Below are 26531 nucleotides of genomic sequence, written 5' to 3' on the forward strand. Positions count from 1 at the left end.
GTTCCTTGATAGCTATGGGCAGTCTTACATTGTTGAACATTTCAAACAATAGATTAACAGGTGTCCTTCCAAAATTTCCAAATTCTCCAAAAGATTTGATAATTATTGATACGACCTACAAGAAACCCTGGTCTCTATACTACTGGGAAATTCGGTTCTGCTCCTGCCGCTTCTGCAAGGAAAAAAATCTCAGCAATTTTGATCATTGGAGTTGTTGTTGTAGGTGTTGTCTTCTCAATCATGGTTGTTGGATTGTTCATTGTGGCCAACAAATAATTTTGTCGTGGTGAGAAAAAATGCATATATGAGCCTCAACCCATTCCTTAGCTTCTCTTATTATCACAAGTCTGGTTCATATGAAATTTTGGGGCACCAATTTCCATTTGTTAGAAACAAAGAAAGTTGTGAGACAGAGAGAGTCACCTATTTCCGAATCACAAACCATCCCACAATGAAATACACGAAGAGAAAATGAAGGATCATGGGAGAAATAATAGAATATCAAAGAGTAATGGTGATAATCAGCATGCCATTTGGAACTCTGGTATCATAGCCAAAACCACCAGGGGCCGAAGTAGAGAATAATTTTCCTCTTGATATGGTATATCGCTCGCGGTGCCAAGCGAGAAAGTTCAAGTCCATAGCCTACAGAAAACTTGTTTAAAAGGACAACTAACATATGAAGGAAATTATACATAAAGACCTTAAGAACAAAACCCATCTCATCAATAGCAAACCAACAACAAATTATTTTAGAGACTAAACACTAGAAAAAAATTTCATTAAATTGGAAGGAAAGGGAAACCCATCTTACTTGAGCGCAGCAAAACTAATGAAGAAGGTAGATTGGGAGGAAGAGAATTTCCAAGCAGCATAACAATTTATTTAGGTTTCTTTTCAATCACCTTGAGGGACTCAAGAAAGGTGCCACCTAATGTAACTCCTAGGAAAATGTTGAACATGATAAAGTAAAATTACTTTCCAAAGGAAGCTCTCACTGCATGGCTTTCTGAAGTAATCCCTTTAGCCTTGGAGAGAATCATGAGAATTGTGGGAAAGGAAGCCAAAAAGACAAGCAGAGCAAGCTGAGGCAAGTAAGCTTCAAGGATGCTTTTAAGTTCTTTTTTATCCATAACCAATAAATTTAAAAAAGTCAGAAGTTTTCTTAGATTATAAAGGGTTCTAAGTGTAGAGATAAAGGTGATGGGAATCATGTAGAAAACAATAGCTAGAAACACAATAATGCATATAATCCTCTCTCGTATCATCCTCTGATAGAAGGGCATGGCAAGGTTTTACCACAGTATTTGACAAGGCTCAGGAGTAGGCATTACAGTCCATATATCTGTGAACTTTGAATGCACAACCTGAAATGCAGTTGCTGCAGCAGGCGGCCTGTTTTTGAAAATTATAAAGGTTGTTGCAACATGTTTCTCTATCAGTGTAATATTTTGTTTTGTTTCCAGCTTGGCTGACATATCCTTAATCTTCTCATTGTAGAAATCTATAGAGTCAACTTTTGGTCCCAAAAGTCCCAAAGTTCTTGTCTTGTGCAATGGCCACATCCCCTCTCTTAGACTTTTCAAATATGACTTCAACATGAGCTAGACTCTTTCTATAGCCTTCTAGTTCCTTCCATGCTTTGTGAGCCTATTCATGAACATTAAAAAAGTTCAATATAAAACAAAACCCTAGCATTCTATCAGTGTTTGAGTGTTTGATTCAACAGTGAAGACAGGTGCGTTTTGTTCATAGGAAAGCCCTGCTAAATGTCCAATACGAAGGTATGTTGATATTCTATTTTGAAGAAACCTGACTTGCAAAAATGAAGCATTATAAACCCTATGTTCACATTTTTCAATGGTTTTTGTAATGCTATTTGTGGTGTTATTTTTGGTATTTGGGAGATGATTTTTCATAATACTTTTAATCCAATGTTTAACACCTATTTCTATATGTTGATGTTCTATGTTTTCAGCTCCCATTCATATAGGAATATAAACTGAATACTTTTAAAATTGAGTTACAATTGTTTATCATGCACTTACTATATTGTTTATCATATAGCATATTATGCTTCTTGTCCTATAAGTGTGCATATGCATGCACCATTTGCTTTCAACCAAGGCTTTCCTCTTTGCTACTCTATTTTGTTGAGGTGAACAAGAAACATTAAATTTAGTTTTACCCTTACACATTATATTTTAATTTGGAATTTCACATTTGAAATTTCAATTTGCAATAAGAAGATGACTTGTAGGGAATTCATTTGGTTTTCTATTCATTAATTTTTGTGATATTTTTAATTTAACAAGTCCCTTTGATATTTGTTGACCACATATACTTGACAAGTTAGAATGGACAATGATGTTTGTGGATCCCATTATTTTCAAGTTTAGATTTTTATATTTGTTGACAACATATCCTTGAACATATTAGAATGAATAATGATGTTTGTGGATATCATTGTTTTGAAGTTTAGATTTTTTCTTTAGGACAAATAATTTTGGTATGATAATCTACATATATTGTAATATTGTTTCACATTTTTTAATATATTGTATTAAAAAATATATTGTAGATTCCACTTAATTTTACAATTTTATTAAGTTTAAAAATTCTAAAAATACCTTTTAAAGAGAATGATTTAAGTATTGCATCTTATTATTTTTACAAATTTTTAGGTTATATAGTTTTAAAGATATTTGATTTTGGTTTCTCAAATTTGTAATGGGACTATATGTACATCTATGTTTATATTTACACAAAATTGGGAGAAAGTTATAGAGCCAAGTAAAGAGGGTTTCAAATATAATCGTATCATGCACACTAAAAAAATTATAAATTTTTTTTGGACACATCTTTAGAAGGTGAAGAAATGTAAAGAAACCCAATAAGTTACATGATTTTTTTTGGCATTTTGGTCTAGAATAATATTTTTGTTGAAATTTAGTTTAAATAGGGTAAAGGAACATTTAGTTGATATTAGCGTTTATAGTTTTAAGAAAACTTAATCATTGTGTAATATAACTTTAACTTTGCCCACTTTGTTTCAAGGGTTGGTCATGTTGTGAAAGGGGCTAGCTCAGTTTTAGGGGCATCATTTTAAAAGCTCAAAACAATTTATTTGTAACCATGATAATGCATTTAACCTTTTACAGTATCAATTGGATAATGTTTTTAACTTTGTGAACTATGAGTGAGATAATATACTCAATTTTGTAAACTAAGAATCAGATAATGATTTTAACTTCTTCGCAGTAGGAATACATTTGGATGGTCACATGGGGTGCTTATATCGTAAACTATCAAATTTTTTACTAATGTAAGGGTACTCATAGGGATGTGGTGTGTTTCATGTTGTGATGCATCTTAATTTTCATGATCATTGTTATGTGTGATTTAAGGGACAACACCATTATATATTGTTCTTTTGTTAGTTTTAAAATACCATATGTGACATTTAGGTTAGGGTTTTGGTTGTGACATCATGGTTGAAGTCAAAGGTGTGCATGATGCCATACATGGATTGGATATTGTAAATAGCTTTTAGCTTTTCTTCTTTTAAATTTTTCCTTCAATCTATATATATACCAATTTTGTTTCCTATGTAATATTATACATACATCTAATGTATAGCAGAGTTTGTTATTGTTAGGGGTAATAAACACTTGTATTTGTTGTAATTGTGTGATTTCATGTTAGTATTTTTGTTTTCATTTCTTTCTCACATTTCATTCTTGAACTTGCACAAGTTTCTATTAGAGCCTTGTGATTACAATTTTCAAAATCCAGATGTTTCAAATCTTCATAGATCCATTTGGTATTCTCTTTGCGCTCTTGTCTTATTTTTTTTTCTAGCATTACTGCCTAATCCGGGCTCGTCTCATTTTTTTTCTAGCATTGCTTTCTAATCCTCATTCGAAGATCATATCAATGTTTCACTATGTTTCTAGGATGTGGGGATGTGGGAGTGGGGAAATGCACTATGGGGACATGTGGAGACACCCCATGGGGGATGGGGGGATAGAGGGGTCCTTATCTCTAAGTTAAAGGCAGGAAATGATAAACATGAAATAAAAACAAAAAATGTGCTAAGAAATTAAAACTCAATGGTGATTTGACCTTTTTCACATTGATATATAGAAGAAATCTTTGATAAATTGCTAAAGGGTTTGTAGCTTTGATGTTTTGTCTTGAAAATTCATTGCAGTGAGCATTCGAATGTCCCACTTTTTGGTGTTAGAATGTAAGGCTTATATTTGTAATAAAGTCACCTTAGTAACTTAGGTTATAAAAGTTAGTGTTTTAGTTGTTATTAGCAATGTTCCATGAAGACGCCAAGGTTGGGGACGTAGATGCAGGGAGATTCATAGGTGGGACGTGTGGGAGTACCTTCATATTTTAGGATAATTTAGGCAGATAGAGAGACGTGAGGGTATATAATTTTTTTTCAATATATATCTATATAGTTCACATACATATTTAATAATGTAAGCATAAATATATTAATCCATACATAATTTAATTAAATAATGAAATACATTGATCCATATTCATCTAATTAGTACTAAGAAAAATAGACTATAGTAGATACCAATGTTATCATGAATTTTGTGCAAATTTTTTTACCTAGTTTTAAAGTTGTTCAATATGCTTCAGAATCGTGTCTACATCGTTGTATGCTCCTAAGCTTAATATTCTTTTCGCTAAGGAAAAGTTGGTATTACCATGGTTGATGGGGTTATATAGATTTTTATTCAGTAATTATGATTGTTGACATGATTCCCATGTCATATGAGCAAAGGGCCCATGAAGGGAAAAAGAGAATTGTTACATTGACAAAAATGCTCCTCTATTGGATCTAGTCTAGGATTCTCTTCTATGATTAGTGTTCTTTCTCCCTGGTCCAGAAACATTTTGTCCCTGATCGCTTGATATTGATTCCAGATTTGTTGCTCAAATTTATATCTGGCAGATGTGATACAATAGGTGAATCATTTCTTTCTTGTTTTAGGAGTTATTTAATTTCTTTCATGGCTTAATTAGCTTCTCTGGTTCTTTGTTTCTTCTTGGCTACCATGAAATCCTGACATTTTAACTCCTTTAGGCTTTGGGAGGTGATACTTTATGGATCCGCCCTGTTACACAGTAATTTGTCACTGCCTTCACCCCAGTCTTTCTACTGTGTCATGTATCCAGTAAAACATGCTCATACTAAACAAGTGCTCTCTTATGTTGCCAATTGACCCACTTTTCCTAAGTTTTCTGCCTCGTTGCGACTATTAGCTAAATATATGCGATGAACAATGGTCATAATCAGTACAATCACGCTTCCATCGTGAGAGTACATCTGATTCCCACGACGATCGGATTTCATGCTCCGTCGCGAGTCTATTTGGTATCTTTCGCGATGTTTTGACTACTTACACTGCCTACTAGTGTTGTCAACACTAAATATTAGTTATAAACTCGAGACGATCCAGATTGGGCGAATTCGTTTCAACAGTCGGCCTCCTGGATGTCTCTAGACCTAGTTGTTGGGTCAGTTTGGGTCGCCCTCCTCCCTCTGGCATGGTAGTTCCATCTTTTGTGCTGCTTGTTTTGAGGATAAGCTCCCTCTCCCTCATTTCATGGAGACTCCTTCTCCTATAAAATCACTCACCATTGTTATCATCTACTAGTTCTTTTGGTTGCATAGTGCTGCTATTGTTTTTGAGTTTGATAGATAGTTGGTGTGAGTGTGACAAGTGTGGGATTGCTTTTTAGTTTGCAAGAAGGTGTGGAGTGCCCTTAATCTTGTGTAAAGCTTGTGAATGAGAGAGAGAGAGATATTGCTATTTGGGAGACCCATCTTTGAGAGTGAATGTTTGGAGAAGCACACTCGTTGGACCCTTTGAGAAGGCTTGCGATGTCAAGACCTAGTTGTAAGCTTACTCTTGTTTCATTATTAATACAATCAATGATGATTTCCTATGTCTTGTATGTAATTTACTTGATAGCTCATGACTTCTTGACTTTGTGAGTAAATAGATCATTGTTCTTTCTTGGTTATGTGCTTTGTCGTTGTCTTGTGTTGTTTCAGGTAAATTACTCTCTCAGGAGAAGGAAACGGAAGTTGGAGTAGCGCAACGGAACTTCATCAACCACTGGTTTGAGGTAGGCCTCCAACGATGATTATTTAAGGGAATAAATTGTTTTTTTGTCCTTACTGTGACTAGACCCACTCTAGGGCTAGAGGGTTTGCCTCTGTCTGCAGAGGGAACACTTTCCAACATCACAAGTTGGCGACTCCACTGGGGAGTCCTTTGTATGTTGCCTCTATTGATTTCTCTTGATTTGATTCTGATTTGGTGTCTTTTGAATTTTCGGGATACACTATAAGTCCTTTGGGTTACCTAGGATGATCTGCGAGATCCCTACACTGATTGAAGGATTGAATAGTTTTTGTTTGGGAGTTCTTTTTATTTATCATTGTTTTTTAGTACCATAGTAGAAAATAGCTTAACAGTTGCACCGACATCGCCTTTACTCTTTTGCAAAGTCCTGTGCGTCGCTGAATCCCATCGCACAGTCATGACGACTCTGAAATCGATCCGTCGTGGAAGAGACGTATACTCTCGTGATGACGTCGCTCTGTTGCTACAGACATTGGCTTATCACCGCTAGTTGCTTGTGTAGTACCCGTGACGATTCCTGTAGAATTGTTTTTTCAATTCTACCTCCTCAATTTACCAGTCTTGTTGACCCCTTACCTTCTTTCTCTTGCTCAGTAGCTTGTTTTTGTCTGTTTATGGTTAAGGCACTCTTTCTTTGGCTTTATTGAATGAATCTTGCATTTTTGCCTATGTGACCTAGTTCGTTCTTTCAAGTGCTTGAATCAATTGGCTTGGTTGTTAGTTCACCCAAGGTTCATTTGCAACTTTCTTGTTGGTTTGTTTGAGTCTTCTCCATTGCTTGTTTCTGGTTGAATTTTTAGTGATAGTTATTGAACCAATCTGTAGCATTGATTTAGTTTCTTTTCACTACCGAACATAGATCACAATTGTTTGGATCAACTAGTTTTTTCACACTTGCTTGTTTACTTGTTTGTTTCTCTTAAACTTAAAGCAATCAAAACCAAAAGACTACATTCATTTAGTATACGAAAGTAAAAGTAAATTTGCATTTCGAGTTTGCATATTGGATAGAAAATGATAAAATCTATCATTAGTAGTATTCGTGAACTATAGGGTTGACGTGTTCTTCGATTGTGTCTCCTGGTTTATCTTGGTTTTCTTGGTTTGGGAATGATCTCTCTACCCTCCTGTTAGTAGGTGTTCATTGAAGAAAAAGGATATTTCACTCATTCTAGTTGCATCCTAGGTTTTGTTGTATACATACGGTAAGGCGTGAAAACTAAAACATAATTCAAGATCAACTCTAAAATGAAATGAATGAACTTAACAATGCATTGGAACATAACGCACACTATTTAGAGGTCTAGGCTAGAGATGTGCTCTGGCGTCGTTAAACCTACTCGCTATTGCTTTCACTCAAGGTTTGGTGATTCCTCCTTCTGTGACTCAGTAGTGGTCTAGCACGAAATTGTGCTCCTAGTACCATCGAGTATATGTTGGGAGACCCCACTAGGTTATCATCCTATACCCCTAGGAAGCCGTGTCTTCCGCCTTGCAAACCATAACGCATTGAGCACAACATTCTGGAAGATTGACTGCCATACGGAAAGCCCTTGGTTTTCATATGATCACCAAGGTGTATATGCAGTTTTATGGGATGTTTGGTAAACCTTTTGCCTAGTTTCTCCAGAGCAGTCACTTTCATTCCTTTTCGGACTCCTTAAAAGAAAAGGTCCATCTAAGCACTTGTCACTTCAGGCTCATTAAATACTCGAAGGCAACTAGAGTCATCTTTTTTTCCTTTTCTCATCTCTTTAAAGATGAAAAAGTCAAGTTCTACTCCTGTGTCTTAAAATTTATTCGACCACGTTCACACCTACCTGGTTAGATCTTGTTGCGTTTTAGTTTTATAGGGTTTTTTCTCCTTACTCAATTAGTTATTCCTAGGGCTTTTGAGTTAAATCATCCTGGCAGAATCACCGATCCCATCTCCCATTCCAAGTGACCAAGGATCCCCATCTTCTGTCGCTCCTGAGGTACCGGTTGTTAGTGATACTCTCCCTATTATTCTGAGTATCCAACCGCTTAACTCTCATGCTCCAGAAGACGAGTCTTACGATATTCGTTGGAACCCAATTTGGGAGCCTCCTGAAGAAGATTTTCCCCTTACTCCTCCCAATTTTTTTATCCCAATGTCTTCTTCTGACATGGATGACACATCCCCCATCACGAGTGAAGTGTCCTTTGTGACGAGCAGTGAAATTCCTATCCCGACGAAAACTTCGCCCTTCCATGTCGCCTCCCTTGGTATCATGCTGTCGTTATGTTATAATGTTGTGGCTAATATCATGGGTTCTAGGTCTCCCCATACAAGTTCCATGTGGTCTCGTATTGTCACTCCGACCTCGGGATCTTTTACTCCCCAGATTCACAATGTGACATCTGTCCCAACTATGCCAACTGTTTGGGTGGCTTCCACAGCCCCCGCTGTTAGGGCTACCACTGCATCTTCAGTGGTGACCACCGTTGCTAGACCTTTGACATGTCCTTCACACAATGGCCCTGCGGCACCCATATCCAAGGTTGTTGACCCTAGTCTAAGTGCCCCACATTTTTCTAGTTCTATTCCAGCAGGGGGGCATATGATCAATCTCTTCAAATTCCTTAGAGTCTGGATCCTCAAAATCCGTTTAATTCTTATGATTCTCTAGGAGTTCATATTTATCATCCTAGACCCATAACATCTCAACCTTTTGTTGAGCTCTCGGTTCCATTGTCTGTCGCTTTGGGTACCATAGCTTACCATGGTGGCCAAGTGCAGTTTTCAAATGTTCAAGGACCACCCTGTCAAGGTCAACCATCTTACGGGCAGCAGTCTTACGGACAACCGTACTATGGGCAGCCTTATCTAGGGCAAACTGCCGGTCCACAAGGACAACCCATTCCGGGACAACCTTCGGCCTTCAGTGGTTCTTCTTTCATATACTTTGGGCAACCTTCTGGTAACCCAGGACAACCTTAAATTCAACAAGGCAAACCTAGTACCCAGCAAGGCTACCCTTCTGGACAAGTTGGTGTTTGGTCAATTTAGTGTGTCCTAAATTGCTATTTAAAATGTCAATCGGGGAGTTGTAAACTACTGAAGTGAAGTGCATTGTATATGAAAGATAACCGAAATCTTAGTTTTTTTTCGTTTTTGGTTTGTTTTTGGGTTTATTTTCTGTGGATTCCCTAGTTTGAGATGGCGAAATTGAAAGTCAAGTATGGATGGTACTGGTGATTTCTACAATGATTCAAGTATGGATGGTAATGGTGATTTCTACAATGATTTTCCAAACTTTAAAGTTTTCAAAAAGAAGGTTTCAAACTGACTGTGATGAAATCAATTCTCAAAAGAAAATAAATGTACCAAAACAGTGAACTAGTGACAATGGCCCAGTATCCTTACTGCTGTATGAAAAGAAAATAAAAACTGAACTCAAAGCAACTCAAAGACTGAAAGCAAAGAAAACTAAATCACACTACTTCAACCCACATTCTGACCCTTCACCTTTCGACTCGCTCCGGCTATAGGAAGTAATCATAAACAAGCTGAGTAATATGATATCTAAATTGCAGAAAATCAAATTGCATAAAAGGAAACTAAGATTTAACTACTCATTCATATTTCAATTCTTGAAAATGACATAAGTAATTTAATCACTAACTTGTAGGAAAGCAAACTAAATCATACTACATCAAATAATATTCTGATTCCTCACTAATTGAGTCGCTTGGCTATAGGAAGGAAATCATAAACAGATGAGTAATATGATATCTAAGTGGCAAAAAAGTAAATAAGCAAAGAAAAACTGAAAGAAATGACAATGCTGGAATTAAAACTCAGTAAATGAATCAGCAGAAAGGACAAGATGATCTCATGTCAGTAGTCATTCAAACTATGTAATTTGGCCGAGCTACCTACAAGAACCTGAAAGACAAAGACTGATGAGCTAGCAACCATGAGAAAGCATAAAAGAAAAGATAAACAACAGTTAGTATAAATATCATAAAATATGTACACAGAAAACTAATTATAAAAGCAGTAACATAATGGAAGAAAGCGAGAAATTATACAGTAGATACAGAGCCTTGGTGTACAGGGGCTGTCTGCAACCTCGGCCAATCAATACTCAGTCATAAATCGAATTCAAGAATGATGTCTTCTCATATATTAAAGTGCAGTAAAAACATAGAAATAGAGCACGGTACAGTGGGCTCGTAAACACAGTCAAGATTACATATCAAAGGCTAACTATCCAGTGTATACTAATGCATTATTTATAAGTGAAAACGCTATAACTGATTCCTAGATTCTATGCTACCAAACAGACATGTAAATCTCCACGGCCTGAGATCTAGTGGTATGGTAATCATGACAGATAAATCCATGGAGTGGTGGTTGCTCGATTTGGTTTAAGGATTGATCCACAGGTGTTAGCACACCTCCGTAGATTGAGGATCTTGCCACGCAAAACTTCACGTGGGCAAAACAGAGTCGTCCGACCGCAAAACTTCTTGGTTTGACCCCTCCTTTGACTGTCTTTGACCATGGCTATTTGTGAGTGATTCGGCTGAACCAAGGGGACACGCTCCATGTACATGTCATTTGCAGCTTGCCCATGTGGCCATATTCTCCATTGGACACTTGTAACATAGTCTTTAAGAAAATGGTTGTGGAAATTTAAGCTGGCTGCGGAAAGTGACAAGTTTCTGCAGCTGATTGAACAAAAATCTGAATCAAACAGCAGTCATAAACATAGTTAGGAAACCATTTCATAAGCTCTTTTTAGACTAATATGCAATGGTTTGACAGCTTGGTGGATCAATTAAATGGAAGGCTGAAAAGGTATATAGGGAAGATGTAGGTTTGGGACTCAACATACCCCCACTGTGAAGGTGTTGCATGTCCTCATGCAACCAAAATTTAGTCATTCCCCTTTAATCCATATGTTCTGAAGCCTCTGCTAGGACATCTAGTCCTCTTTTCTTCTTCTTTGGTGCTACCACCATCCTGGGTTTCCTTATTAGACATCTGAATTTGAGATTGATCAATTCTCTGCTCAACTTTCTGCACTTTTTCTTCAGTTTCTTATTTTTCTTTTGTCATAGTCCCAAATGAAGCATGGTATTATCATGAATAATTTTATCTACTTTGCTCTACTCCTTAAGTGCTTCATTTTCTTGCTTGATATGCCTGTTTAGAACCTCTAATTCAAATACCTCTTGCTTTAAGGATTAAACTTGTGCATCTGGTACCATGTGGGGCAGAGTGGTACTCGGACCTGCAGCTATTTTTTCTAAATATTCAAGGTAGTCATATACCTCTTGTTGACTGGGATCTATTTCAGGTGTCTTTCTTGGACTGAGTTCAAAATCTTGTGGAGGAGGAGGACTGCTTTCTAGCTCTGGTCGAGAAGGGCTTTCATCAACATGTGGAGGATTAGTTTCAATACTTGGCTAAGGACGAGGTGGACTATGGCGAGCTGGAGGTTTCTCAGGTGTTTCCCCACCCAAGTCAATGAAGTGGGGTCGTTTTACTTGTGTTTTACTCCCCTTTCCTCTAAGCCTGGTGCTTCTCCTTAGGTATGGTGGACTAGTACTCCCTTCTTGTATGCTCTGTTTCCCTTTTTCCTTTTTCTTTGCTATAGTAGCTTGTTCTTGAAGATGCACTAATCTCTCTGACAGTGTTTGATAATCTTCCTCTATAGATGGCTAAGGTGATTGGTAGACTTCTTGTATGTTTTTTTTGCCTTTCAATTTTCTCTGTTTCTTGTCTTTAGTTCTATTCTCTTTTTCTTTTTGACCAACTTCTTGAGTTTCTGTAGTAGGAGAGTCTTGGACTATGGCACTCTTTTCTTTTCTCCTACTCTTTCTTGGTGTCTTTGGTGTACTACTTTTAGATGCCTCAAATGGCTCTTGAAAGTAGTTTCTTATCAAGAATTGTTCCCAGGCATATTTGTTTTTCTTTAGTTGGTCTTCAATGAGAATCTTTACAAGTCGATGATGATATAGATGAGGTTTTATATTTCCTCTGTGTTTTTGGACTATGATACTCATCTTCTTCAAACTCAACAGCAAGAAATAAGACAAATTAAGAGTTTGAATCTCTAGGAAATCCATCAACAGTCTAGCATGGTACATGTACATTGAACCAAAGCATCCTTCGTAAGTGATAAATTTTTGGATAACTAAAAGCAGACTGGCCCATTCTTCTTTCAATGCATGAACAGGAATTCCTTTTGTAAACACAATGGTGTCCATACCTGGGTTTCTTAGCATAATTCTCCATGCCTGTTCGTCCATGCTTTTGTATTTAAACCATCGCTCACCTTCCTGGGGTAAGCCTGTGGCAGCTGCTACTGTTGTTTCAGTCACCGTGAGCTTCAAATCTCCAATTTCCACCATTTGTCCATCGAAAGACCGTGCAAAAGCTTTGGTTACCTCTTTATTATAGCCCTTAAATTTTTGGATGAAGCATAACCATTTGGCCTTCTTCAGCAAATCTTTTGCTTGAGGGTAACCTTCTAAATATTTCGGTCCTTCTGGTTCTGCTCTTAGTAATCTTCCCATTCCTTCCGCTGTTTTGAATTTCAACTGAAAACTTAATTGCGTGTGAGGGTTTAGCAGAGGGAAGGTGGCTCGGTTGCAGGGTTTATGGCAAAATACAGTGGCTGCAATTGGTAGATGGATAGTAGGTAATGGAAGTGCATCGGGATTACTGGCGGAATAGAGGATGAGCAGCCGAAATGAGTTCACAAGAAGAAATGCGGATGTATGTGAAGAGGATGGTCTTAATAGAATGGTAAGGGAATGGAGTGAGGTCGATATTTTTGAATTAAAAGGCTGCGTACGAAATATTACACGTTTTAATGGATGGTTGTGGAAAATGCGGTGGAGAGGAGGCGTAATGGGATAGGTCACATCTCATGATTACAGGTGGTGAATGAAAGTGCAGTTGACTATGAGTTCAAACCCGAAAATCAATCATGAGACCGTTAAGAAATGAATGCATGGTGTGCGGAATAATATCGTGGAATGGTAGTGGGTAATGGAGCTATCGTGACTATCATTGCACATAGTAGAGCTTTTATGGTTTGATAACTATGCATAATCATGACTTAGTTGCTATTTGATTAAAAAAAATTGCTCATACCTTTGGAAACCTTGTCATTTCTTGCTCATTAGCTTTTAACCAACTGTTCTTCCTTGATGTCTTGGAGATGCTCTATGTCTTCATAGCATATGCTCAATCACACCTGCATTTTCATGATTATTGCACTAACATTTTGACTGTGGATTTGAAAAATAGAGTGGTGGCTGCGGAAACTGCTTCTGGCTGCGGAAACTGCTTCTGGCTGCGGAAACTGCTACCAGCTGCGGAAACTGACACAACACCCTCTTAGCTGAACAAAGATAGTTAGATAATAACTAACTGAGTGAAAATAGTCCTGAAAGGGACTTTTATTAATGAAATGAAATGAAATGAGTGAAATGGAGTGAAATGAAGCGGAGTGAAGTGCAATGAAAATGAGATGGAGATGGAGTGGAATGGAAAATGAGGTGGAGTGAAGATGGAAAAAGAAGGAAAGAAGAGATTTTTTTTTTTTGGAAAATATAGAGTGTGAGGTGTCCCTGATTTTCACTCTACATTTTCTGTATAAGATCGCCAATCTGTGATTGGTTTTCAGTCTTATACAAAAAAAAAAATTATTTTTATTTTTATTTTTTTTTAACTGAAAGAAACAAAGGCTAGGCTGGTGGGGAAGAAGGATTCTTCTTCACCAGCCTTATTGCAGAATTCTCTTGAAACATTTTGACAAATTCCTCTTTTGAGAGTGGCTTATGATAAATTTTCAATCGGTGGCCATTCACAATGAGAGGAGTTTGAAATTCATCAATGGTCTTGATTCTTACCGCTCCATTGCTAAAGACTTTGTCAATCTCATATGGCCCAAGCCAATGAGTCTGAAATTTACCTTTGAAGTCTTTAAACTTGGATTCAAATAGTAGTGCCCAATCTCCCTCTTGAAACTTTTTCTCTTTGATGTATCTGTCATGCCACTTAGCTCTTTGATGTTGAACTAGATCAGTTCTTAAATTGCTTCTTGTCTGATCTCATCTAGCTCATTCAGCTGCTCCATTCTATGCTTTTGGGCTTCTGATAGATTCATCCCCAACTGAACTGCCATCTCAAAGGTCTTTACTTGAAATTCGATGGGGAGCAGGACTTCTTTCCCATAAACAAGTTCATAGGGAGAATGTCCTGTTGTGTTCCTCCATGTAGTTCTATAGGCCCACAAGGCTTCAAGAAGCCTCTCTGCCCAATCTCTTCTGTGTAGATGGACAGTTTTGGCGATGATGCTCTCAAGAACTTTGTTTATAGACTCCACTTGGCCATTTGCTTGCGGATGGTAAGGAGTAGATTTTCTGTGCTTGATTTTGTATTCTTCCATCAGCTTTTCCATCAAGTTAGATGTAAATTGACTCCCCTGATCTGTCACAATTTCTCTTGGGACACCAAAACGAGTAAAAATATCCTCATAAAGAAAATGAACAACTGAATTTTCAGTGGTAGAAGGCAATGCTTTGGCTTCTACCCATTTAGTGACATAATCAGTGCATACCAATATATACTTCTTCTGTTTAGATGGTGGATTAATGGGTCCAATGAAATCTAAAGCCCATTTTTCAAAGGGTTCGATGAGTACCTGTGGTTGTAATGGAATTTCATTTGAAAGAGTCGGTCTCCCAACTCTTTGGCAGCTGTCACACCTTCTGACATATTGTTTTGTATCTTTGAAGAGGGAAGGCCAATAATATCCTAAAGAAAGGATTTTATAGGCCATCCTTTTGTCAGCAAAGTGTCCACCGCATGGTTCATCATGACATGCCTTAAGGATGTCAGGAATTTCATCTTCCCGAACACATCTTCTGATCACACAATCTAGCCTTGTTTTAAACAATTCGTTAGAAATCCATGAATATTTCGAACTCTCCTGAATAATTCTTCTTTTTTCACTAGGAAATAAATGTAGAGGTAGCTTCCCTGTAACCAAATAGTTAGCAATATCTGCATACCAAGGAGTCTTAGTAGTTACTGCAAATAAATATTCATCTGGAAACTTATCCTCTACAGGAGAATCTTTGTTAATATTTTGGATCCTAGACAAGAACTCAGCTACTGTATTTTGTTTCCCTGGTCTATCCAACACAGTAATATTGGATTCTTGTAAAAGTAAGAGACATCTTGTAACACTATCATTAGTAACAGGTTTGTTCATTAGATATCTAATTGCAGAATGATCAGTATGGACAAAAGTTTCATAGCCTGTTATATAATGTCTAAAATTATTGATTGCATGAACAACAACTAAGAACTCTTTTTCAGTCACAGTATAGTTTAACTCGGTGGGAGTCAAATTGTTACTGGTGTAGTAAATGGCATAAGGAACTAAATCCTTTTGACCCAACAAAGCTTCTAGAGCTGTATCTGAAGCATCTGTAGAAAAATGGAAAGGAAGTTTCCAATTTGGCCCTCTTAAAATGGGTGCTTCAGATATTCTTGTTTTCAAAGTTTCAAATGCAGATTGACAATCAGGATCCCATTTGAATTCACAGTCTTTTGTAAGTAATTTGAAGAGTGGAGATGCTATTTTGGTGAAGTTTTCGATAAATCTTCTATAGTATCCAGTAAATCCAAGAAAACTTCTAACATCTGTTTGACAATTTGGAATAGGCAACTTGGAGATGACTTCAACTTTTGATCTATCAACTTTAATCCCATCCCCCGAAATATGATGTTCCAAAACAATACCTTCAGTAAACATCATAAAGCATTTTTCATGAATCAATGAAAGGTTTGTTTCTTTACACCTTATAAGGACTTTTTCCAAATTATCTAATGCCTCTTCAAATGAATTACCATAAACTGTAAAATCATCCATATAAACCTCTACACAATCATGGATTAGATCAGAAAAGATTCCTAGTACTGCCCTTTGAAATGTTGTGGGTGTATTACATAATCCAAAAGGAATCACTCAGTAAGCAAAATTTCCCCATGGACAGGTAAATGTGGTCTTATCTTGATCTTCAGGTGCTACCTGAATCTGATTATAGCCACTAAAACCATCCAAAAATGAAAAATACTTTTTGCCTGCTAAAGTATCTAATACCTGATCGATAAAGGGTAAAGGAAAGTGATCCTTCAAAGTTGCTTTGTTCAATTCCCTGTAATCAATGCATACCCTCCATTTACCATTCTTTTTAGGTACTATAACCAAAGGAGAAACCCATCGACTATTTGAAATTGGATAAATGAAGTTTACATTGAGTAGTTTTTGGAGCTCTTCTTTCACTATCTCCCTAAGGTTTGGATCCATCCTTCTTTGAGGTTGTCTGATTGGTCTACTATTTTCCTCGATATAGATGTGATGAATGCAAGTCTTAGGGTCAATACCTTTCATATCGGTATAGTCCCATGCAAATGCAATAGAATGTTTTTGCAAGATTTTGGTTAGCTCTCTCTGTTGTGATTTTTCCAAGTTTTTGTTGATATTCAATGTTTTACCTGGAAAGATCTCAATGGAGGAACTACCAAACTCTTCCATAGAGAAAAGATACATTTTCTTAGATGATAGATACTCAATGTCAGAATCTAACTGAAATTGTGTGTGGTCATATTCTGAAGATGTTTCAAAGTTTTCTAATGTGTTCAGAATTTGACTATCTTCACTGATTTCAGAAATGGTAAAGACAGGTTGTATAGTATCCTCATCATCAACCCACTCATCATCTCCTATTTCTGTAATTGCTTTTGCTAGAGGATACAGATTGAATTTCTTTGTCGAATTACCATCAGAAATATACATATCCCCAGACCTACAACTGATAAAAGCATCAGTTGTGGCTAGCCAAGGTCTTCCTAAGATGAGAGGGTGTCCTCCTAAATTACTCTTGGGAGTTAAAATCATGAAATCTACTGGATATTCCCAAGAGTCTAAGGAGACCGAAATGTCTTCTAATACGGTTTGATAATTGATTGATCTGCAAGTTGCAGTAAAGTAGGTGTAAAAAGAAGAATAGGAAGTTTCAGCTGTTCCATAGTCTGTCTACTCATAATGTTGATAGCAACGCCTAAATCAATAAAAGTATTTGGAATTTCTACCCCATTGATATGTGTTTTGACAATTGGACTACCGAGATCTACATACTTCTGCATAGTAATTTTTCCCATCATGATATCCGCAATTTTTCCTACCAGGTGGATTCCTCTTGTATCTCTCGATTTCCTTCCTAGTCTTTTAAGACTCAACTCCTTTATTGTTTTTGCTAGAATAGGAATATCTCTAATGGCTTGTAACAAGGGAATCTTGATACAGACATTCTTTAATTCATCTAGAAAATCATAGTCAGGCAACAAGATTTGTTTTTCCACCCCTTTGTCAATTTGTAATCTTTCAGGAAAAGGAGGTGTGGATGAAGATGCAGGTTGCTCAACTATAGGACTTGTGGGGGTTGACTATTTTTCTTTTTCTTTTTCTTTTTGAGCGTTTGGGTTTTGAAGAGATACTTCAGAACCTTTATTGGCTTCAAGAGAATATTCCTCAGAAATTCTTTGCTTTTGAGCATCTATAGAAGGCTTATCTAAAACTCTACCAGATCTGAGTTGTACATCATTGAGAGGAACAATCATATAGGTAGGAAATTGTTGTCCTTCTACCATGTAAGAATTCTGAGGAATTTTATTGTTGGGGTTCGACAATGGCTGGGAAGGTAGTTGATTTGTCTTTTGTTGGAATGGAAGCAAGAGTTGAGAATTTGGATTCTATTGAGAAGGTTGTTATTGTTGTGGAAATGGCAATGATAGTTGTGGATTTTGATTTGGAAGTTGTGGAGCTTGTTGATTTTGAAAAGATGGAGGATATTGATAAAATTGAGCAAATCTCCCATAAGGATTTTTCATACCTTGTACCCATGATTGAAAAGGATTTTGAGGTTGGGACCAAGGTTGTTGCCAAGGATTCCAATTTGGTGGGTGTTGAAAGTTCATAGAGTTGTTAAACCCTTGGTTTTGTTGCCCCTGCCAAGGTCTCCTTGCAACAAAACAGAGAGACTCAATTGAATTTGGATCTTCTTGAAAGACAGCTTTGAGCCCAACAATTGAAGGACAATCCTTGGTTTCATGGTTTTCTGAACAAATCACACATGTTTCTACAACTTTTGCATCCAAGGGAAATTCCCTTAGAGCATGTTTCTTTCTACATTTTGGGCAAAAGATGGCCAAAGCTTCAGCTTCTGCTTTCTGCTTGTTTTGTATTTTAAGGGTGTCTAGTTGCTCACTAAGACTCCCTAAGATATCAGTTTTGAATTCATCAAGCATGTTGCCAATCTTGGCCTACTTAGTGATCTAGTTGTAGATTTGTTTGTTCTAATGAGAGAAGGATCTCGAGGCCCTTTTCCAGTTTTAGATTTCCCTTGAGAGATGGACACATAACTCTGCTATATCATGAAGTGGAAGTTGAGATATATCTCCTTTTCCCATAATGTTCAAAATATCTATACATTCATCTCTAATGGCTTTTAATAGAAGGGATTTCAAGGTTTCCTCATCTAAGTTATTCATCTTTTCTCTCTTAAGGTTGTATTGAAATCTTTCAAGTAAATCCTCCAAGTTTTCATCTTCTATTTGCACCATTTTGAATACCTCATCCTTGTGATTGGTGGGCATACAATAGTCCAGGTATCTATCCAAAAATGTTTGTTTCATATCATTCCAAGTCCTAATGGATTGAGTGACTAATCCCATGAACCATTTCAAAGCAGCTCCTTTCAATGTTGAAGGAAACAATTTGCATTTTTGAGAGTCTTCCAGATAATCATAAGTTCAACACACGACTTCAAACTCAAATAGAAATGTTTCAGGATCCTCATTTCTTAACCCATGAAAGTTTGGGAGGACAGATGGTGAAATTTTTTTCATTGTTGTTCGTGAATCCTCATCAACTATAGGAAATCCAAATGAGTTATCTCCATCCCTATTTCCCCCATTGTTACCTCTACCTCCTCCATTGTTTGCTCCTCCTCCTCCTCTACCGCTACCTCTACCAAGTCCGTTTACTACTTCCTCTTTCATGATAGTTTCCTCAGAGACTTCAAAGTCCTCTGGTTCCTCTACTAATGGCGAACAAGGAGGAATTTCTCCCTCTTCTTCTTCAGGTGATTCTACTTATACAACTACAATGTGTCTCCCTGTAGAAGGAAATAAAGGATATTTTCCTAATTCAGATTCGATGGATGGTGTGGGAGAGTCTCCTAATTCAACTACTGCATCTTGAATTCCAGGAATCCTAAGGCTAGGAGTGTGAGTTGGAGATGATGGAGGTGTCTCTTGTCTATTCCTTGAAGTAGATGGAGTTGTAAAAATCGAACTCTTGGCCCTAGCTAAAAACCTTCCCCTAGAATCTCTTGCTCTATGCATGTCATTTTTTTTATTTTTCTTCAACTTGGGCTAATAATTCTCTTTCTGATCTTCCAAGTCACTCTAGGTGCAAGAAGAGAGCATACTCAAGAAATTATTAAACCAATAACTCTCTCTTTTCTGATCCTCCAGTTCACACTAAGTGCAAGAGGAGAGCATACTTTGAGAAGTTATCAATTTTTCCTTCCTTGAAATTTTCTTGTTTTTTTTTAAGAAATTGGCTACCTAGTTTCACTTCCCTGGCAACGGTGCCAGAATGTTTGGTCAATTTAGTGTGTCCTAAATTTCTATTTAAAATGTCAATCCAGGAGTTTTAAACTGCTGAAGTGAAGTGCACTATATATGCAAGATAACTGATTTCTTAGCTTTTTGTCGTTTTTGAGTTTTTGGTTTGTTTTTGGGTTTATCTTCTGTGGATTCCCTAGTGTGAGATGGCGAAATTAAAAGTCAAGTATGGATGGTACTGGTGATTTCTACAATGATTCAAGTATGGATGGTAATGTTGATTTCTACAATGATTTTCCAAACTTTAAAGTTTTCAAAAAGAAGGTTTCAAACTGACTGTGATGAAATCAATTCTCAAAAGAAAATAAATGTACCAAAACAGTGAACTAGTGACAATGGCCCAGTATCCTTACTGCTGTATGAAAAGAAAATAAAAACTGAACTCAAAGCAACTCAAAGACTAAAATCAAATCAAACTAAATCACACTACTTCAACCCACATTCTGACCCTTCACCTTTCAACTCGCTCTGGCTATAGGAAGTAATCATAAACAAGCTGAGTAATATGATATCTAAATTGCAGAAAATCAAATTGCATAAAAGGAAACTAAGATTTAACTACTCATTCATATTTCAATTCTTGAAAATGACATAAGTAATTTAATCACTAACTTGCAGGAAAGCAAACTAAATCATACTACATCAGATAATATTCCGATTCCTCACTAATTGAGTCGCTTGGCTATAGGAGGGAAATCATAAACAGATGAGTAATATGATATCTAAGTGGCAGAAAAGTAAATAAGCAAAGCAAAACTAAAAGAAATGACAATGTTGGAATTAAAACTCAGTAAATGAATCAGCAGAAAGGACAAGATGATCACATGTCAGTAGTCATTAAAACTATGTAATTTTCTCGAGCTGCCTACAAGAACCTGAAAGACAAGGACTGATCAACTAGCAACCATGAGAAAGCATAAAAGAAAAGATAAACAACAGTTAGTATAAAATATCAGGAAATATGTACACAGACAACTAATTATAAAAGCAGTAACATAATGGAAGAAATAAAGAAATTATCAGTAGATACAAAGCCTTGGTGTTCAGGGGCCCTCTGCAACCTCGGCCAATCAATACTTAGTCACAAATCGAATTCAAGAATGTTGTATTCTCATATATTAAAGTGCAGTAAAAACATAGAAATAGAGCACGGTACAGTGGGCTCATAAACACAGTCAAGATTACATATCAAAGGCTAACTATCCAGCATATACTAATGCGTTATTTATAAGTGAAAACACTATAACTGATTCCTAGATTCTACATTGCCAAACAGACACGTAAATCTCCACGGCTTGAGATCTAGCGATATGCTAATCATGACAGATAAATCCATGGAGTGGTGGATGCTCGATTCGGTTTAAGGATTGATCCACAGGTTTTAGCACACCTCCATAGATTGAGGATCTTGCCACGCAAAACTTCGTGTGGGCAAAACAGAGCCGTGCCATCGCAAAACTTCTTGGTTTGACCCCTCCTTTGACCATCTTTGACCATGTTTGTTTGTGAGTGATTCGGGTGAACCAAGGGGACACGCTCCATGTACATGTCATTTGCAGCTTACCCATGTGGCCGAATTCTCCATTGGACACCTGTAACATAGTCTTTAACAAAATGGCTGCGGAAACTTGAGCTGGCTGTGGAAAGTGACAAGTTTCTTCAGCTAATTGAACAAAAATCTAAATCAAATAGCAGTCATAAACATAGTTAGGGAACCATTTCATAAGCTCTTTTTAGACTAATATGCAATTATTTGACAGCTTGGTGGATCAATTAAATGGAAAAGAAGGCTGAAAAGGTATATAGGGAAGATGCAGGTTTGGGACTCAACAGTTGGTCAGTCTCAAATTCAACAAGGACAGCCAATTGTCTAGCCTACTCAACCATCTGGTCAGTTTGGATAGCCTTTGGTTCCACAAGGTCAACCCAATTCCTAGCAAGTCCAAGCTTCTAGGTAGATGAGCTAACCTCAACCAGGCCAACCTTCTAGCCAGGTGGCTCAACCTCTATCCTCTCAAGGATATCCGTCTGGGCCTGCTCAACCGGGCACTCAAATGATCATCGCTTCTCAAGCTCCACCCAGTTTTCAGCCCCAGTCTGGGCTCCAGACCCAATCTGGTCTTCAAATTCAAGTTGGATCCCAATCCCAACCTGTTCATCAGACGTAGCTTGGCTCCCAGGCTCAATTTGGGGCTTAGCCGCCTTATGGTTTTCAGCAATCCCAAGGGCAAATCCAATTTGCCCCATACCAAAATTATCAACAACTGCAGGTGAGTCCTTACCAGAATTACCAGCAACCATATGTTGCTCGTACAGGCCAATTTGGTAATCAGTGGAATGTTGGGGGGCAGATCCGGGGTCAACCATCCAGTTACAGTTATAACCCTTATGGACAAAATCCCTATGGACAAAGCCCTTCTAGGCCAAATCCGTCCGGACAAAATCAGTGGGGCAAATAAGCAACTGGGTGGAATTCTGGTACTACCTCCTACCCGTGGCCTCAAATGTCCTTTAATCCTCAATTACCCTTTTTAGCAATGTTGGAGTTACTGCATGTGTCCAAACTGACAAATGATCCCATTCTTCATAATTCGCATTGGTCGCCGGTTCCAACTAAAATTCCCGGTGATTGTACCAAGTTTGATGGTAAAGCTGGAGAAGAACCCCAAGCCCATGTTATGACTTATCATCTATGGTGTTCGTCAAATTCATGGCTTGATGATTCAATCTGGCTCTACCTTTTTCAATAGACCCTCACTGCCTCTGCTGCTAAATGGTATATTGAGCTAGCTCGCGGATCTTTTCAGGACTTTAACTCATTGGCAATGGAATTTTTAACTCATTTTCAGTTGTCGGTTCAATATGAGATGGGCACACATCTCTTGACATCCTTAAAATAGACGATGGCCATGCACATCTTCGATCATATCCATGAATGGAGACGGCGTCGTCGTTTGATTAAATTTTGGATTCCTAATCAACTTCTGACCGACTGGTTCACAACCTCGTTTGTCAGTCTGATAGCCCAGGACATTGCTATGGGGCCATGTGTAACTGAAGAGTAGGCTATTGCACGTGCTCAATACTTTGACTTGGTTTACTCCCAGTTCGGTACACTATATGATTATTTTCCTGATGCTCCGAGGCCCGAAACTTCCAAAGCCCCGCCGACACCATCTAGTGACGGCGTCATTGGTTCTGTTAATTTGTCCTCTAAGAAATCTTCCATGAACCCTGGGAAGAAAAATTCGAATGCTTCGAATGAAAACACTTCTCAGCTATATCCAATTATGGTAACACTTCGGAGGTTAATGTTGTTTAGTCCACCACGACGGACAAAGCCTTGAAAGGGGAAAATAGGGGAAAAGGGAAGAATAAGGCTGCTCAACCGAAGCATGATTCCCCTAAACCTCCACCCGAGGAAGGTACCAAAAATAAGCCTAAGTATCCTTGCCTTATCTGTGACGAGGATCACTATAGCAAAGACTGCCCGAGGCAGTTTGAAGTTAGTCATTTGTTGAAAGGTGCCCCTGGGACTCCTTCCGTGCTCAAAGAGCCATTTCCCTTGCAGCAAATGCAAATGGTGGCCGATCCATCTCAATCCTCTTCTCCCATTGGTTCTCAAGTGTTTATGGCTGGGACGATTCTCGTCCACATTAGTACTCGAGAAAAAGAGTATCTGTCGCCTGTCGGGAAGGAGGCTGAGGTCCCCTCTAGTGTTCCTCCACCCAGTTTTGGTCCCCTTCATATCGAGTGGACTAGTACTGAAGCGGTCATCCAGCCTCCTCCTAAGGGTGTGGTCCGAAAGTTTTCTTACAACCCTAATGCTCATGCTGCTCAGCACTACAGCATCATTGAGGACTTAGTCCAGGCTCCGTCAGCTATGTCCGCATTAGAAGTCCTCCAGAGCTACCCCTCTCAGAGGAAGTCCTTGCTATCGGTTATCGGTGGCATTGACCCGACCGACTCGGACTTGATTACTTTTGACCTAGATAGTCATATACCGAGACTGCCTCACCAAATTTCCTTCCTTATCCAAGTCATCATCAATTCTAAAATGATTCATCGTACAGTCATTGATGAAGGTGCTTCTACTTGCATCATGTCTTTTGCTTGTTGGAAGGCTATTGGCTCTCTGACCCTGAGCTAGCCTCCTACGACCTTGGAAGCCTTTGAAGGGAAAGAGTCTCATCCTTATGGTATACTCCAACGCTTGCCTATTACTCTGGAAGGGAAGATGGTCGAAGTGGAGGTCAAAGTTGTTGATGCCAATTTAACTTAGAACCTCCTTTTAGGACGAAGCTGGACATATGCCATGCAAGCAGTGGCTTCATCTTTATTTCGTGTTTTTCATTTTCGTCACCACGAGAAGATCATCACAGTAGACCGACTGTCCTTCTTCACCTCTTCCTCCTTCGATGGAACGTGCTTTTTGTGGAGCATACCTCTGTTCCATGTGAGAGTGTGGGTACTGGACTCTTTAAAGATCCCACCCTTATGGGTGTTTTTGCACTCCCACCCCCTACAATTGCCCCGATTAATATGATTTCTATTCGCTCTGATCCTTGGCTTCTTACCCCTACTGATAAGATAGAATCTTGTGGCGATGAGATGCCGTTGAGTCCTGCTGAGCTCAACTACGTCGAAATTGTTTCTACATCCGCTCCATCTTCTGAATCTGCTCCTTCGAGCATAGCTCTCGAATTGTACGTTCAATCCCTATGGCTTGGAGATGGCACCTCTTCAGACCCTTTAAAGGAAATTTTCCTTCTAATAAAGAAATTATTGAGACCATCTCTTTCGAGGAACCCCCTTGGTCTAATCACCACCACTGTTCCTCGTTTCTCCCTGCCCATCGGGAAATGCTTACTTGTCTCGAGCAGTTTGCTCCTTGTCTCCCATCTCAACCCCTTTAGACACCCATCCAAGTTCGTCAAGTGTCTTCTGAAGGGAATATGGGAAACATTACACAAACATAACCAATCGACATCTCTAGTAAACCAAGGATTGTTGAGCACATCTATGTTGAGGTAACTTGTACTCCGAAAGAGATTCAACTTTATAGTGATATTTTTCACGAATTTCGTGATGTTTTTTCTTGGTCTTATGAAGAGATTCCCGACATTGATCCTAGCATCATGGTGCCTGAGATACCTACATATCTGGGTGCCAAACCTGCTTGACAGCGTCTATGCCCCGTGCACCCCCGAAAGGCCACAACTATTAAAGTGGAAGTTGAAAAGCTTCTTAAAGCTGGCTTCATTTACCCCATCCCACTCACAGATTGGGTTTCTAATATTATTCTTGTGACTAAAAAATAGGGCACTATTAGGGTATGTGTTGATTATCGTGATATTAATCGTGCCTATCCCAAAGATAACTACCCTACACCCTTCATTGACCAGCTCATTGATGATTGTGTCAGGAGTGTGATATATTCATTTATGGGCGGCTTTTCTGGTTATAACCAGATTAATATTTCGCCTACGGATCAACAAAAGAACACCTTTATCTGTCCATGGGACACTTTCTCTTATAAAAAGATCCCTTTCGGTTTAAAGAATGCTGGTGCCACCTTCCAGTGTGCAATGCCTTATGCATTCCATGATATTCAACACATTGTGCAGCCTTACCTGGATGATCTTCCAGCTCATTCAGCAAAGCGCCAGGACCGTCTAGCTCACCTTCGCGAAATTTTCCTCTGTTGTCAACACTATCGTATCTGTTCTAATCTGCATAAGTGTGTGTTCTACATTGATTCAGGCAGACTTCTCGGGTTCATCGTCTCCCGGGAGGGTATCTGTCTAGGCATCGACTCTGTTCTTGTTACCGTCGGCCCTTTTGCCAAATGGGGCATTGATTATATGACCTATAACCCTCGCTCGGCCGGGGGGCATGGGTATATCATCGTTGCCATTGATTTTTCACAAAATGGGCCGAGGCAATGCCTACACTATCTGAAGACGGTCACATAGCAGCGCAATTTTTATTTAATCATGTCATCTCACAGTTCGGAATCCCTCAGGCTATCATCACTGATCATGGAAAACATTTTCGTAATCATATGATGACTGAGTTAACAACCCAGTTAGGCTTGCGGCATGATAGCTTGACACCGTACTATCCCCAAGCCAATGGCCAAGTGGAAGCTGTCAAGAAAGTTCTAGTTATGATGCTTCAACGCACCATCAGCATGCACAAGTCCAACTGGCACATGATGTTGTTCTCCGCCTTATGGGCATACCGAACTTCAGTAAAGGATGCCACTAGGTTCACTCCATTCCAGTTGGTTTACGGTCTAGAGGCTACCCTTCCCATTGAGTGTGAGATCCCTTCTCTGAAATTATCTATCGAATTACTCCCCAACACTACTCTGGTAGAAGAACGTCTTTTCTACCTAGAGCAGCTGGACGAGACTCGTTGACTAGCCTCTCTAGCTATTGAAGCACAAAAGAAGAGAGTGAAAACTCACTTCGATCATACTGTCCATCCTCGTTCTTTTGTTGAAGGAGATTTAGTCCTGCTTTATGATCAAGAAAATGATAAGTTGGGGGCAGGAAAATTCGAGCCTATGTGGCATGGGTCGTATATTGTAAAACGAATTT

General features: G+C 38.4%; 1 pseudogene; it reads right to left on the reverse strand.

The window, feature by feature from the left end:
* Window positions 1-423: 423 nt before the first annotated feature.
* LOC149142999 (CSC1-like protein ERD4) overlaps window positions 424-26531 on the reverse strand; it is a 35437-nt pseudogene continuing 9329 nt past the window's right edge.

This window comes from Pinus tabuliformis, chromosome X (genome assembly GCF_031772625.1).
Source record: "Pinus tabuliformis cultivar Carrire ecotype Pingquan chromosome X, CPIR1, whole genome shotgun sequence".
In the NCBI taxonomy this organism is placed as follows: Eukaryota; Viridiplantae; Streptophyta; class Pinopsida; order Pinales; family Pinaceae; genus Pinus; species Pinus tabuliformis.